The sequence below is a fragment of the Gordionus sp. m RMFG-2023 genome, chromosome 1 (genome assembly GCF_954871325.1).
Source record: "Gordionus sp. m RMFG-2023 chromosome 1, tfGorSpeb1-WG-v2, whole genome shotgun sequence".
NCBI classification, from domain to species: domain Eukaryota; kingdom Metazoa; phylum Nematomorpha; class Gordioida; order Chordodea; family Parachordodidae; genus Gordionus; species Gordionus sp. m RMFG-2023.
The window spans coordinates 89,394,779-89,400,840 of NC_088775.1; positions in this window are offsets into that span (position 1 = coordinate 89,394,779).

The following is a 6,062-nucleotide window of genomic DNA, read 5'->3' on the forward strand; positions in this document are numbered from 1 at the left end:
AGAATATTTTATTACGTATTGTTTATTTAATAAGCATGTAACCTCTATCTGATGTGATAGAAAATATATTAGTCTTCCTGGTCTCACTCACTCATGGTTGTAAGTATGGAGCGGACATTTTGGGTTAAGTTTATAGCAGAATAAGTTAACCCCCCCCCCAACATAAAATTTAAAAGTGTGCTTTATGTCATTTAAAGTAATACTTTATTTCTAATCTAGATAAAAAAAATATACTGAAAGCTAAGAATTTTTTATTGATTTTCTCAGATTATTTTAATTATAGAAAATTTTACTGATAATTAATGCCTCCTAATTACAATTTTGAGATAATGCACATCGATATAACTTTGATATAATAGTAACTAATTCATTTGAATATTATGACCTTTCCTTTTTCTTCTATTCGCATTTTAATAAATAGAAATAACTGCAAAGTTATGATTAATCAAAAAAAAAATTCAAAATATTCTAGATTACATAAATTTGTAATATTTATGAAGAATAAATTTTGGAAATAAATCATTAGATCTTCAATTATTTTAGTTTTTTATTTTTGCTGATTTCACAAGTCAAACTAAACAATATAAAAAAAAAATTAAAAAACGTAAAATAGTTTTCATCATTTTTTAAAATAATACCAGTTCAATTTAAATCATAGCGTATTTGTGAAAACATCGCTAAACGCTTCTACTCAATTTGTAAGCACTTTTACTCATTTTTTCTAATAAAATGGAATTAAAAAAATCAGGGTTTTTTGAAAATAAATAGAAAATGTTCCAAATCAAGAAAATAAAGATATTCCAATATCGGGAAATCAGGGCAAAATGGGTTAAGTGTTTATTTATTTACTTTTACATATTTTACCACGACAAGGGTGGGGGTGGGGGGGGGGGGGTTGATAAAAACATTTTCTAAATTTTGAGAGGAATATATAAATGAAGGATAATAAAAAATAATTATAAAAAGTGGCTATATTTTAATTATATTAAATAGGTGTATTATTCAATTTTCTCATTCATTTTGTAAATTGCAAAAATTTTTAGGCCCGGCCATACCTCCCATATTCTAAGAGTGAGGTGGGATTTTTAATGACTAAAGGACAAAAAGCGGAAAGCGCCACAACTGCAATCCTTTTATATATCAATATTGGTGAATAATTTTTTACAAATTATAATTTACAAATTTAAATTTGAATTTGAATATAAAGTCAAAATATATAAAAATTAGATCCAAATCTACATATTTATCGGAAGGAATTTATTTTATTTAAAAGTTTATTATATATGAAATAAATTTTAACTCTTCGCAATTCATGTCAAAATTCTGCTTTACCATTAATTCGGCCTCTAATAAATCAAATGAGACCGAAGAAAAATTTTTTCGCCTAATCATATTCATTAAACTCATTTCTGAGCCAGCATTTGAATGTAGAATTAAAAATAAATTTTTAGATATTTTTTAGGCTTATATTTACATTTTTATTTAATTCTTTCTAAATATTCTAACTTGATCGTATCATTCAAAATCAAAGGTTTAAGCTATTTATATCTATAATTACCATAATAGTTTGATAATTCTGAGTAACTTCTTTATATGCTTCAACTTGTGTATCACAGAGGAATAAACAAGATTTATATATTTTAATATCAGCGCCGTTAAATTTGGCGGCTGAATAGTTCTACGAACTAATTGTAAATTATATCATTATTTCTTGCTTTATTTGTACCAATTTAGTATTTAAACGAGTATAGTAGCTCGTAAAAGGAAAAAACTATTAGTAACAAAATTTTGGCAAATCTATGATTTAAGCGACGGAAATAATTTATTCAGAAAATTTTATCGATGTTCCGTATTAATTATAATTTAATTCGTTTAAGAGACAGTATAAAGAAAAAGTTTATTAGCAAAATAAGAAAAATTGCCTAATTTGGCATTATTGATAGAATGGAAAATAGCTGGTTTGCGCTAATATTTATTAATTCTTCAGTCATTTTTTTCACACACAAAAAGGTAATCGTACTATAAGAGAAATAAAATCTATATCTCCCATTAAAGCGTAAAACCAACCAAATTTCTGGAAGCATTTAATCTGGAACTTAAATCAATAATTGAAATTTATTACATTGATTCTTCAATTCATTAGATAGTTTTTCGACAAAATAAGATAAAATTGCCACGATTGGCAACATGCGAAAAAAAACAAATATTTTTGGGTGAGCTCATACCATAGAAATGCCAGATTAGTACTTACTATTCCATCAATCCGTTTTTCTAGTCAATAAACAAAAACTAATTTTAATAAGAGAAATAGACAGTAGCAACCTTTAAGTATGAACAGGGTTGCCATGTCTCTCCCCATCAGCGGGACTCCCGCAATTTTTTAGTTTACACGCAAATATCTCTCTCCCGCAAAACTACGGCAATTGGAAATCTCCCGCAAAAATCTACCGCAATTTAATTTCTCCCGCGATTTTTAAAAAAAAGTATTTTAAACGTTTTTAATATGTAAATAATAATTTTGAGACATTAATTGATTATTTTTATATTTTTAAATTAAATTTTAAATATTTATTCGAAAAACATGTCTAGTTTGTAAATTTCTTTCTATCCTGTTTTATTTTTATCCAATAATAAATCAACATCATTTCATTAATATTAGTCAGTACAGGGGAGTATATCAACATCGATTGCAATACAAAAATATTCTCAAAATGAAACTATATTTGCGGAAATCGTATACATCTATTATGTAGTTCAACATTCACAGAGCTCTATATATATCATTACAATGTGGGTAGAATCTTTTTCTCATGATATTTAACGACTCCAATATAAGTGCAAACCTTACTTGTGGCAATAAAAATGAGCAAGGCAATCACAATGTTTTGGTACCTGAATCCTAGAGGTCAATTCTAGACGATTTGAAAGATGGGCATCCATATGCAATTCTAACAAATGTATCTAATAATGGAAATATTAAAACATTTCCCTCGATCCTTTGCAATTTCAACAAGAATAAGAACATTTCAATAAAACTGTTAAAAAAAAGTCCTCAAATAGTGAAAAATCCAACGATGTAGCTAGCCACATAAGGGTAAATATAGCTGATTCAAGGTTATCAATGATTTGCATGCCAGCTTTCTGCGCTGATAATGCCTCTGTAAATTTTGGCCAAAACTAAAGTTACCGAATTGAGGCAGCACAAATGAATTATTACCAATTGGCTGTATATGCCATATATACTACATAGTTCTTGCAAGAAGGCAATGAATGTACTGTCTGTGGATGTCGAAATAATTGTGATGAAATATTTTAACGAATTTAGTTCAACTAAAAGAGTTAATGAATTAAAAGAGTTGGTGAAGTGGTCTGACTTGGAATGGTGTGAGTTGTTGCGATATATACCTATCAGGTGGTTGTCATTAATTGCCATCGATAGAATTTTAAAATTTTACAAACCCTTAAAAAAATACTTCTTAAATAAAGATTTTAAAGGCTGTCCTAAAATTTGAAAAAATTTTTCTAATATGAAATGGCAGAAGTATATTTGGGATTCTTTTCACATGTAGGAAATCTACTGCATGCAGTTAATATTCAGTTGCAATCAGAATATTCTTTATTAAAAATGATTCACAAAATTATGCTACAGCTCTGTTCATCTCTATATTTAAAAATTGAAAATAAATTTTATGGCGCTATTGCTAAAAATATTATATTAAAATGTTCAAATAATACTCTAATTAATACATATTTAAATAATGCAGATATTTTTATTCAGACAATTTTAGAATATTTACAATCAAAATTTTATTTTAATAACTCTATTTACAATTGTATAAATATTATGACCTTGGAACAGAAACCATCAATTAAGGTTTTTGTAATTTAATAAATATATTAAAAATACCGAAAGACATTGATGTCTTATTTGAAAAGATTTTAATTCTCTCTATTTTTTATGATTCGCCAAAACTTCTCCTTACCTCATTCTACTCATCCGAGCGCATTTTTAGCCTGAAGAGGACTGCCTGGAAAAAAGGAGAGAAATCGGATTTAACAACATTAGAGAACGAGCTAATGGTTAAATAATGTATAATATGTCATGCCAGGAATATTATAATCTCAATAACGACGATAAACATTTAGTTCTATTATTTAAATCTCAAATAAAATATAATTATGTTTTAGCAAGGGCGCCATAAAATTTATTGTCAATTTTTAACTGTAAAGATGGACACATCTGCAGCATAATTTTGTGAATCTTTGTTAAGATTCTTCCGATTGCAACTGCACATTCTACATGTGAAATCATTCCTAAATATACCTCTGCCATTCATTATAAGAAATATTTTTTAAAGGTTTATAAAATTTTAAAATTCTATCGATGGCCGATATTAGGAACATATCGCAACCAACATTGTGTAGACTCGCTTCTGTAAATACACTCTGTTTTTTCCAAATTCACTGAGGCATTAACAGATCAGAAAGCTGACATGCAATTTATTGATCATCTCGAATCTGATATTATATGGTTAGCTATGTCTTTGGATTTTTCACTATTTGAGGGGAAAAAATTTAATAGTTTTATTGAAATGACCTTAATTTTGTTGAAATAGCTGAAGATCAAGGGAAATCCCTTTAGATGCATCTGTTAGAATTGCATATATATGCCCATCTTTCAAATCGTCAAAAATTGACCTCCTGGATTTAGGTCTTAAAACATTAATGATAGCCTTGCTCATTTGTTCTACAAGTATAATTTTCATTTATATTAGAGTCGTTAAATATTATGGAAAAAAGATTCTACCAACATTGTGATGATAAGTATCTCTGTGAATGTTGTACTACAAGATAAGTACAATTGCCGCAACTGTAGTTGCATCTGTATTATATCTTATTTTGGAGTACCTTATTATGTATTTAAACGTGATACTTGATAATTAAGCGCCTATCCCTATAATGTTATACACACACACGGTAGATTTCCAATTGCGGTCGTTTTGAGGGACATTCGCTTAAAATATATTTTTAATTGTAAAATTAAAATCGTTTTTTATATTTAAAAAAGATCGTTGGTTTTTTTTATAAATTAATATAATTTAATAAATCAAGATTTTATTGTATTTTGAAAAATAGTTACCGACTTTGTATTTATATAACTAATTATAAAAAATAATAGGCGGATAATTAAATCAATTCAAAATCCCGGCCGAAGGCCGCCCGCAAAAAATTTTTTTTAGCAATTTTTATATTTCTACCGCAATTTTCATGTTTCTCCCACATCTCCCTCAATTTGAAAATTTTGACCTGGCAACCCTGAGTATGAACCAAAAGTTATTAGAATTTCAAAAATTATCAAATTTAGATTGAACAAAGAATCTAAAGAAAGCAATTATAATAAAAAAATTAAATGAAATTATCATTATTTATAAAATCAACTTTTTTCCTTATTTCAAAATATGAGGATAAAGATAAAAGGCTAACTCGATATTTTATACAAAAGAAAATTAAGCTTGGAAACTTTTCCGACAGATGACATAACTTGCGGCAACTTTGGAAAATGTTATATCAAAATGAGATGGATTGGTTATGGTAAAATCAATTAGGATAGCTAATTATTTTCATCAAGCCGCGAATAGGTTGAGCTATTAATAAAAAAAATTTAGAAAATAATTTTTAAAAAATATAACCAAAAAAAATGATGTATTTTAATTTTATTATTCATGACATGACATGAAGCCACCCAAGCTCATTTACATTGTTATCAAATCAAATGAAAATATAGTATATTAAAAAATTTTAACCAAATTCCAATATTTAAATAATTAATAACCTTAAGGAATTTTAAAGCTATATAACAAAATTAATACAACCAATTTTTTCCCAAATTTTTATAGCAAGGTCAATATCGTAACTTGAACTGCGAACTCATTAGAGGAGCATCATTGAAATTAGAGGGAGGATAGTTAGTTATGAAATAATTATCATTATTTGAAAAATTGGAAAGTGGATGAAAGGTATTTTTTTAAAAATTATTTATATTTGGCAGGAGGTTAAAAGTT